The following is an 11,478-nucleotide window of genomic DNA, read 5'->3' on the forward strand; positions in this document are numbered from 1 at the left end:
TCTATCCTCCCTAGGCTGGGGCTGTCTCAGGTCTTGGGACTCTGGAAGGGGACTGACGGGCAGAGGCAAAGGGATTGCAGCCTCTGCAGTTGGCCAGGCCAGGCTCTAGGGAAAAAAGCAAATGCTGGGCTAGGGTAGGGGGTGGGTGGGGGCAGATCTGGTGCTGCTGGCAGGAAGCACTTTATCTCTGACCTGGCCAAACATCCTCCAACCCCAAAAGAAATAAGTATTGGAAGTTGGATGAATTAGCCAGTAAGTTTGCTCCTTGTACATCCACTGGTCCCTACAAGCTGAGAGTCTCTCATCATTTTCCTAAGGAACTGACTTAAGTATACCCTGACAGGAGATGAAAAGATCTGCACACAGCGGTTCATTAAGATTAATGGCAAGGTCTGAACTGATTTAACCTACCCTGCTGGTTTCATGAATGTCATCAGCATTGACAAGACCAGAGGGCATTTCCATCTAATCTATGATACTAAGGGTCACTTCGCTGTTCATCCTATTACACCCCAGGAGACAAAGTACAAGTTGTGCAAAGTGAGAAAAATCTTTGTGAGCACAAAAGGAATCCCTCATCTGGTGACTCATGACGCTTTCACCATCTGCTACCCTGATTCCCTCATCAAGGTGAATGACCCCATTTAGATTGACTTGGAGACCGGCAAGATTACTGATTTCCTCAAGTTTGACGCTGGTAGTGTATGTATGGTTACTGGAGGTGCTAATCTGAGACAAACTGGTGTGATCACCAACAGAGAAAAGACATCTTGGATCTTTTGATGTAGTTCATGTGAAAGATGCCAATGGCAACAACTTTATCACCAGGCTCTCCAACAGTTTTGACATTGGCAAGGGCAGCCACTGCTGAAGAGACTAGCAGCCAAATCAGTGGGTGAAATGATCTCTAAGTTACATGTTAGAAAGGTCTTTGTACTTAATTAAAGATAATACAGCATGAAAAAAAAAAGAAAGAAAGAAAACCCCATCCTAAAATTCAAATGGAAACTCAAGGGTCCTGAATGGTCAAAACAATATCAAAAAAAAGAACAAATCTGGGAGACTCACACTTCCTGATTTCAACATGTACTACAAAGCTACAGTAATTATAACATGTGGTGATGCCATAGGATAGGTGTATAGATCAATGGACTAGAATTAAGAGTCCAAAAGCAAACTTTCACATATATAGTAAATTGATTTTTAACTGGGTACCAAGACCATTCAGTGGGTAAACAATAATCTCTTCAACAAATAGTGCTGAGATAACTGGATATCCACATACAAATGAAGGAATTTGGACCCTTACCTTATATTACTTACAAAAAGTAACTCAAAATGTATCAAATACCTAAGTGTAAGACCTAAGATTATAAAACTTTTAGTAGGGCAAAAACTTCATGACACTGGATTTCACAATGATTTCTTGGACATAACACCAAAGGCACAGGCAACAAAAGAAAAAAAATAAGACAAATTGGACTTCAAGAAAAATTTTAAACTTTGTGCATGAAAAGACAAAGAGTAAAAAGGCAACCTACAGAATGGGAGGAAATACTTGCAAACTATATATCTGACAGGGATTAATATCCAGAATATATAAAGAACTCCTAAAGCTCAACAACAAAAGATTCAATTAAAAAATGGGCAAAGAACTTGAATAGACATTTCTCCCAACAGAGATATATAAATGGCCAATAAGCAAATGAAAAGATGCTCAACATCACTAATCATTAGAGAAATGCACATCAAAACTGCAATGATATACTACTTCACACCCATTAGAATGGCTACTACTTAAAAACAAAACAGAAAATAACAATGTTGGTAAGGATGTAAAGAAATCGGAACCCTTGTGCACTGCTAGTAAGAATGTAAAATGGTACAGCCACTGTGAAAAACAGCACAGCAGTTCCTCAAGAAATTAAAAATAGAACTATCATATAATCCAGCAATTCCACTTCTGGGTATATGCCCAAAATCATTAAAAACAGGGTCTTGAGATATGTGTAAACCCATGTTCATAGCAGTTACTCACAATAGTTAAAACATGGAAGCAATCCAAGTGTCCATCAACAGATAAATGGATAAACAAAATGTGGTATACACTACAATAGAATAATATTTAGCCTTATAAAGGAAAGAAATTCTGATAAAACAGAGATGAACCTTGACAACATTATGCTAAGTGAAATAAGCCAGTCACAAAAAGACAAATACCGTATAAGTCCACTAATATGAGGTACTTAGAGCAGTCAAAATTATAGAGACAGACAGTAGAGTGGTGGTTGCCAGAAGCCGAGGGGAGGGAGAAGTGGGGAGTTGTTATTTCATGGGTACAGTTTCAGGTTTATAAGATAAAAAGAGTTATGGAAGCCAGGTGTGGTGTCGTGTGCCTGTAGTCTCAACAACTTGGGAGGCTAAGGCGGGAGGATCACTTGAGCTCAGGAGTTGGAGGATTTAGTGCACTATGATTGCACCTGCAAACAGCCACTACACTCCAGCTTAAGCAATATGAAACTCTATCTCTTTTAAAAGTTTTAAATTTTTAAAATAAATTTTAGCCTGGGTGTGGTGGCTCATGCCTATAATCCCAGCACTTCGGAAGGTCGAGGCAGGCAGATTGCTTCAGCCCAGTAGACCAGCCTGGGCAACAGGGCAAAACCATGTCTCCACAAAAAAACACAAAAATTAGCTGGACATAGTGTTGCAAGCCTGTAATCCCAGCTACTTGGGAGGCTGAGACGGGAGGATCGCTTGAGCCCAGGAGGTTGTGGCTTCAGTGAGCCAAGATCATGCCATTGCACCCCAGCCTGGGTGACAAAGCAAGGCCCTGTCTCAACAAATGAGAATTAAATGAATTTTTAAAAAAATTTTAAGAATTAAGGAAATGGATGGTGGTTGATGGTTACACAACATTATGAACATACTTAATACCACAGAACTGTACATTTAAAATGGTTAAGATTATAATTGTTATGTGTATTTTAACACAAAAAAATGGAGGTGTGTTATGTGTATTTTAACACGATAAAAAATTACAGGTATGGTGGCTCATGCCTGTAATCCTAGCACTCTGGGAGGATCACTTGAGCCCAGGAGTACGAGACTGCAGTGAGCTATGAGCACGCCACTGCACTCCAGCCTGGGCAACAAGAGTGAGACCTTGCCTAGAAAAAAAATGGAGGAAAATATTTATGCAGGGGTGGGCAGTATGCCATTCAAATAGCATGGATTCAGCCCAGCATACTGACTCATGCCTGTAATCTCAGCACTTCAGGAGGCCGAGGTGGGAGGATTGCTTGGGCCCAAAAGTTGGAGACCAACCTGGGCAACAAAGTGAGACCCTGTTTCTTAAAGAAAAAAACAAACAAACAAAACACAAAAAAACAAATAGTATGGTTAACGGTTAGGAAGGCTACTCTGAGGAGGTAATGACTGAGCACCTAGATGTAAACTAATTAAGGAAGCCAGTAATGTTTAGGAATGTTCTCTTCTACATGAAAATAATACACTTCCTAGAAACATAAAAGAAGATATGAATATCTAGACAGACATTCCATATTCCTGGATGAATACTCTAAATTATCTCATTTTTTCTCTAAATTAATTGACAAAATAATTCTAAGATTAATCCAGAAAAATAACTGATATAGAGTAACCAATAAAATACTGAAAAAGAAGGATACTACAGAGGAATCTGATCTCCTAAATAATAATAAATCTTGAAATCCATATTAAAATACTGTTCAAGAACAGAAAAATCAATAGGGAAAGAATGGATTATTTAAGTGTTATTACAATTGGGCAACTGTTTTCTAAAATTTACATTCCTAACTCATTCCTCACACCAAAATTATAGATGACAGAACCTGCAGAAATGAAAGTAAGCATCTCTGAATTGCAGCGTTTTGTAAAAAACCTAGAACATCGTAAGTTCTCAAACACTGTATGGCAAATGAATTAATAAATGAATGAGATGAGACATAGAGCTTCTTACCGAGGAAATGAAAGGAGTCATCCTGCATTTTGTTATTTGTTTAATTCACTTGTTTATCCATTTAATTCACCTATACCGAACACCCACTTGGTGCCATCAACATCTCAAGGTATAGGAATGACTGAAGTCTCAACGTGTCCAGGAAGGTCGATCATATTTTTCACAATAAAGGGCTCCACCCAGGTCCAATTTTCAAGCAGATCCCCTTTTACCTAAAAGGTACTTAGCATTCTGGAAGCCTCAGTATTGTTCCATCCATTAGAGGAACCCAGATGTGGTTTGCTGACACAGTACTAACAAAAAGAGTGGGTCTTCTAACTCATCTTCCTTAGCAGCACAAACTCTTCCCACCCTAGGATCAGAAACCAGGCTGAGATGTATGGAAGCCTCCAGTACTAGGCTACCCAGACAGAAAGCAACATCCAGGTCAAAGCATCACTGTCTGACCACATGACCCTTCTACACCTGGGTTCCCAAGGCACTGCTAGGAGTCGACAGCTCCACCTAGTGACCAGAGTCTGGCCTTCATCAAAGGCTCAGGCACTGCAGCAGTTGAGAATTTCTCTTTATGGGTATTTCCTCAGGCATAAATAATGCAACTAAAACATACGTTTTCATTTTCTACTACTTATGGAATAAACATTAATGTTTTGTGTTTTCAAAGCTATGTAAGTCAAAAAAAATCCTTTAATAATGTTTATGGAGAACTGAAAAATTGTTACCTGAGCTCTCGTAAAAAAATTCACAGTGAAAAAACAAATAATTCTGTGCAAAAGTCTGTTTATTAAACCTATATTCATCTTACAACAAAATCAGAAGTTAATAACTAAGGTGTCACTGATTTCAACAGACTATTTCCATCAAACTTTAAAGTTTGCTCATTTTTCATTTAATTAATAATTTAATACTCACCCCCCTCTACCAACACAACCCATGGGGAGAAAATAAGTGTAAAGCTCTGACAATATAAAATGCTGTAGAAAATAATCCTATCAGTCATATTGATAGCTAGAATGATTTGCCAGTTTTTATAGCCATCATAACAGCAGCCTGTGATTTGAAATCTTATAAAAACAGGAAGCTGTGTACTTAAAGACATGCCTAGAATTCCTGATGTGATGGGAGACAATTGTTGTGATCTGTTGCTGCCACCAGCAGGCCATTCTCACAAAATGGTATTTTCCTCTTTGCTTTTTGTTTTGTTTCCAACTTATCTACCGATATTTCTTGACCACCACATTCTTTAATCAGGATAATTAGATAAAATAACAAATCTTTTTCATGGGTATCCTCAGTAACAATCACTTCTTTAAAATCTACCATATATAACCTTTTTAAAATTTATTTAACAAACAGGCCTAATCTTTCTGCTTATCTTTTATTCTTTTTTTTTTTTTTCAAAAGCTCCTAAATCCTTGCATTTTCTAAATCAGTTTCCTGGTAAATATATCTTAACATGAGAACAAGTGATCCTGGTATAAAAGGTAGAAGCCCACAGTTCCTTACACTGATGACTGCTATAAGATATTCTGCCGGGCGCGGTGGCTCAAGCCTGTAATCCCAGCACTTTGGGAGGCTGAGACAGGCGGATCACGAGGTCAGGAGATCGAGACCATCCTGGCTAACACGGTGAAACCCGTCTCTACTAAAAAATACAAAAAACTAGCTGGGCGAGGCGGCGGGTACCTGTAGTCCCAGCTACTTGGGAGGCTGAGGCAGGAGAATGGCGTGAACCCGGGAGGTGGAGCTTGCAGTGAGTCGAGATCCGGCCACTGCACTCCAGCCTGGGCGACAGAGTGAGACTCTGTCTCAAAAAAAAAAAAAAAAAAAAAAAAGATATTCCTTAAATTTTCATTTAGCTTGTGAATTTAAGCCTGGTGCATACAAACAAGTTCTATAGCCACATCAACCCGGGATCAGATCCAGCTCTTAGCATTGTGCTCTTGGGAAGCATTTAACCTTTCTAGGCATTACTATCCTCCCTGTAAAATGAGGATAATAAATAATACCCATGTCTTAGGATTGACAAGAGGAATAAATGAAATAATGCATATAAAGCATTTAGCAAAATGTCTGGCACATAGTAAGCCATCAATGAATGACTCATTATTACTATTATTAAAGTGTAAAAATTAAGAATTCCGTATAATCAGAAGCCAAATCAATGGCAGAGTTCTGACTAGAACCTCCAAATCTGCTGATTCCAAGCCAAGGGCTTTGAACATCGTATTGCAATGATGCTGACTTTCTGTTTATCTAATTAAGATGAAGACTGTGGTTCTTTTGGGATAGGCCAAAATTGCTGCAAATATCACTTTTCAAATATGAAGTCCGTTTTAAGCCCAGAATTATACAAACCATTAGGTTCCACTGGACATCTCTCCTACATCTGAAAACAGCTTTCTCCCCCTTGGATGACAGAAGTGGTATTTTTACGGTAATATTCTCATAAGAGGCAAGTACACGAGATTCCTCTCTAAGCTCTGAAATTTTTCTTTTGCAGAGCTTCTCATAAATAAAGCAGCTCTCTATTATGTGTTTCTGTCTGGCAATGCTATTCAATATGTTCATGGTGGAGCACAGTCATGAGGGGCGCTCTCCAGCAGTTAGTGGAAATAATTTCTAGTCTACTTGAAAGTGGTAACCAATGCCAGGTTCCTTTGATGTCTTACTGAGAAAGCTGCCATGCAGCATAAGACAAGGCAGTGTGAATTCCCGTCTAGCCTGTGGCTAAGTTTTGTGGATCAGGAGCTGGGGAAGACCAGAAATGCCAAAGGTCTACTTTGCTAGAGAAAATAAGTGAAGTGACCATGTCTCAATGGTAAGTCTCACATAGGTACCTTTAAAATATTGTCCTATAGATTCTTATATCTCCCTTTCAACTTGAATGAGTAATCATTCTGGACTTGCTGTCTCATCAAATGTTAAAGTATATATTAATTATTCCTATGTCTGCAATGCTTTCTAAACAAGGATTTCTAAAAATTTTTCCACCCTTTGGAGGTTAACTTATTGCATGGAAACTAAATACTGGAGGTTACTGAGTTCCAAGATTAAAGGGGGAATTTACAGTGTTTGCATCCCAAATTAGCTTTATTAAAGGGACTAGAAAGTTTTAAAAAGGGTATGGATTGTTAACAAGTGATAGAAAAATTTATTGATCTCAATCCCATCTCAATACACAGGCACCAGAGCCTTCTTTATTGCCTATTATATTTTTTAAGGCTCTAGTTCTGCATAGTCAATGGTGGTTCACAGTGTATGGGAAACAAATGGACAGCAATGCTCTTTGGCATTTGGTCAACCCTCTGAATCATGTAGCTCTTTCCTATCTTTTAAGGGCGTAACCACTTCTAAGAATCTTATCGCCAAAGACAATATGACAATATAACTAACTGATCTCAAAGCCACTTTTTAGTGCCTCCACTACAGAGAAAGTGTTTGTACTCATCCAATGGTCTTTCCCTGTCTCACATTTCCCTTTGTTTCCATAGAAAGGTTGGACACCACAGATCATTCTTCAAGCCCTCAACAACTTGCTAAGCAGGTACTCACCATGGGTCAGGCTCTAGGACACCATGGGAAAAACTGAGGCAGGAGCACACTCAGTATTTAAGGTATAGCAAGGGGGACAGTGGGAATGAAGTGTTGTTAGCAAAGGGGAGATGAGGTCAGAAAGATAATAGAGCCAGATCATGTTAGGCCTGGAGGCCACTGTGAAATTTTTAACTTAGACTCTGAGCGAGAGAAGACTGAAGGGAAAAGGTAATAAATAATTTTTTCCTTTGGTAATTAAGAGCAAAATTACCAAATAATCAGAAGTAGATACCCTAGTATTAGGTACCATGTTTCCATCACCCTAGGCATTGCCAGAGGGCCTTCCACACACACACCCAGGCACCTCAGGATTGAGCCAGAAGTTCAGAGAGGCCCATAACCTGGTTTCATAAATCAGCCCATGAACTGGGGTCTGAACAGGGGCTTTGGCCACCCCATTCACCTTCCTCTTGCTTTCTTACACTTGCCCACTCCTAATTTCCCTAATCTCTGCCCCAGGAACTTCTCCTTAATCACTAGACTGAGCAGGATAGTGGCTGCTCTGTGTGATAAACCAAGTCCCTTATTCCAGCTGGCATGCCCTTGACTTGGCCAGAGCTGTGGCCCCTCCTAACTGCCTCTGGACTCTGGTGTAATGCGTGAGCCAGCTTAAGTTAGTTTAGCCACTGAGTAGAAGAGAACATGAAGGCCAGGAAGGAAAAAAAAAAAAGCATCACTCACAGCTGCCTTAGAGCCACCTTGTTTGATGCCCCCTGAATTAGAAACTGATTTCCAAGGCCAACCATTCGGGGGGAATCTGGCTACATTCCAACCTTATCGTGTTTAATGAGGCCTCATGATGAAAACACAAGGCTTCTCCTTGATGGTTCCCTCCTAAGGTAGAGGTTTGAATAAATAAAGGAAGAAAGATTAGAGGAGCTGGTTTCAGATAATAAAGCTAGCAGCATATGCTTTGCTAGTGATTGAAATTTAAAATATGAATAGGATTCAGAGGATAAAGGTTAATGTGACACACTATTGCTACGGTTATTGCTAACAGTAGAAAATAGTCATTACTTGTTAACATTTCTAAAGCGCTGATATAAGCCACAGGCTATCAGCACTACTGCTGCTCTCATTATGACAGATTAAATAACAATCATATAAATAATCACTCAGTCCAAAACTTGATAACAAATTCGACAATGCCAAAAACAAAAACCAAAACCATAGCCTATAGGTACACCAATGTTCTTTGCAAAGCTCTTATAAACTACTTTTTCAAAGCTTATTAGGTACCACACTCCCCACCATACCCAGTATCTAGTGAATGGCTTTATATCCATTGGTGTCATTAAAATTGTGCTGACTGTCCATTGTCAGAGGGAAGTGCTTCTTCATCTTCCTGGTGAAGGGAGCTCAGTTTATTTAACTCCTGGCCTCCCTTTGCAACCTGTTTCACCCTTGCCCTTGGGAGATAGTGATTTCTCTGACTGGTAAATTTATCAAGAATATCTCCACCTTGCCATGTGGTTAATTTGATCAATGGGATGTAAATGAAAGTGTGGTATGCAATTTTGAGAATAAGCCCTTAAGAGGAAGTCTTCTCCTTCTCTTTTTTGTTGGCTGAAATGCAAATGTGATTGCTGGAGCCAGTGCATAACACAAGGTGGAAGCTGCATAACAGGGACTGGGGAGCCACAACAAGCTAGGAGCTGGGGTCCCCAGCGACTGAAATTACCACACCAGCCCAGACTGCCATCCCAGACTTTCACCTGAGAAATAAACTTCTACCTCACTTAAGCCCCCGTATTACAGGTTTTCTGACAATTACAGCCACAAAATAGGAGCAGGGAGTCCAAGAATGCTAGGGGAAAGGGAACAGCCCAGGAAAAAGTCATTAGAGGATACCCAGGGAAATAAGTCCAAATAAAAAGTTTAGTGACTGAGATTAAGCATGAACAAAAGGTATATAAATAAGAGGAAAAAACAAGTATTTGGTGAACCATACTAACAAGTCATGAACTTGTCTTCATACCCTAAGATTTGTATTCAAGTACATATAATGGGTCCTTGTTAATAAGCATATATATATATTAAATGAATATTCATAAAGCACTTAGAAGAGTCCCTGGCACGCAATGAGTATTACACAGCTGCTATTAATTTAAAATAAAATAAGTAAGAGTAAATGATGTGATGGTTAATTTTATGTCAACCTAGCTAGACTATGGTGCCCAGTTGTTTGGTCAAACACTAGTCTAGAGGTTGACATGCAGGTATTTGTGGATGTGGTTAACATTTACACTAAGTTGTCTTTAAGTAAAGCAGATTACCCTCTATAATGTGAGTAGCCCTCATTCAATCAGCTGAAAGTAATAAAAGCAAAGACTGAGGTTCCCAAAAGAAGGAATTCCTCAAAACTGCAACATGGAAATTCTGCCTGAGTTTCCAGGCTGCTGGCTTACCCTACAGATTTTCAATTTGCCAGCCCCTACAGTCCCTTTAGCCAATTTCTTAAAACAAATAAATTCCTAAGTATATAGATAGATATAGAGATATAGATATAGAGATATAGAGAGAGATCTCATATTGTTTCTGTTTCTCTGAAGAACTCTGACTAATACAAACGGAAAGTGAAAACAGGCCTGCTGTAGAAGTCACTGGAACTCTTTGTTGACAACCAGCAGGTGGGATAAAGGACCCACTAGAACCTTGCTCAGTGCACTGTCACTTCCCGTCCCAACCCTACTTTCATGGCCCTGAGGAACAACCTCTACAGAACCTCAAAAGTTCAGTCACCCTCCTTCCCTTGCTGCCGTTTTAGAGCAGAAGATGAAAGGGACCACGATGGTCACAGTTCATCCCAGAACTAGCAGTAAATGCTTACAGGTATGGGGTTTCTTTTGGGGGTGATGAAAATGTTCTGGAATAAGACAGTGGTGTTGGCTAAACAACACTGTGAATGTACTAAATTCTACTGAATTGTTCACTTTAAAATAATCAATTTTAGGGTTTTCTGCGGTGGCTGGAGAGGTGGTCGGGGAAGTAGGAACCTCCTGCCAGGCTCATGGCAGCTTCTTTCCGCTCCGCGGCGGGAAGCGCCTTCCCCACAGAACATCAATGCAAGCTTGAATAAGAAAAACAAATTCTTCCTCCTAAGCCATGGCATATCAGTTATACAGAAATACCACTTTGAGAAACAGTCTTCAGGAGAGCCTAGATGAGCTCATACAGTCTCAACAGATCACTCCCCAACTTGCCCTTCAAGTTCTACTTCAGTTTGATAAGGCTATAAATTCTGCATTGGCTCAGAGGGTCAGGAACAGAGTCAATTTCAGGGTCTTTCTAAATACATACAGATTCTGCGATAATGTGTGGACTTTTGTATTGAATGATGTTGAATTCAGAGAGGTGACAGAACTTACTAAAGTGGATAAAGTGAAAATTGTAGCCTGTGATGGTAAAAATACTGGCTCCAATACTACAGAATGAATAGAAAAAATATGGCTTTTTTATGCCATCTTCTGTTATTCATTGCTTTTGAAGAGAAGCATAGAAGAGACTTTTTATTTATTCTAGAACTGCAGAAATGACTACACTGTGCTATACCAGAGAATTCCAGTAGAAAGAAACTTATAACTCTGTAGCCTCTTACATTACCTTTATTATACAGCATGAAAAAAATAACTTTTTTTAATGACAAAAGTTGTTGCCTTCCTAAGAACCTTCTTTAATAAATTCATTTTAAAACTCTGAAAAAAAATAATCAATTTTATGCTACATAAACTTCACTTCAATAAATTTTTAATTATGATTTATAATATGTGAATTTTACCTCAATTTTTAAAAACTGCAAGATAAAAAAATTTTTAAAAAAAGGGAAATATCTCCACCTTCTTCCTCCTGGAAATGAGTTTGCTTGTAGAAAACACAAGCTC

At 39.1% G+C, this 11,478-nt stretch overlaps 1 protein-coding gene and 1 pseudogene across 2 annotated transcripts in view; one reads left to right on the forward strand and one right to left on the reverse strand.

The window, feature by feature from the left end:
• The window catches only part of RAD54B (RAD54 homolog B), a 134,015-nt gene that overhangs the window by 13,898 nt on the left and 108,639 nt on the right, over window positions 1–11,478 (reverse strand). The gene's annotated exons all lie outside the window — the stretch shown is intronic.
• On the forward strand, window positions 10,560–11,303 carry LOC101021641 (annotated as a pseudogene). Its single transcript, XR_650878.4, has one exon. The product of XR_650878.4 is annotated as a transcription initiation factor IIA subunit 2 pseudogene (transcript).

This window comes from Papio anubis, chromosome 8, assembly GCF_008728515.1.
Source record: "Papio anubis isolate 15944 chromosome 8, Panubis1.0, whole genome shotgun sequence".
NCBI classification, from domain to species: Eukaryota; Metazoa; Chordata; class Mammalia; order Primates; family Cercopithecidae; genus Papio; species Papio anubis.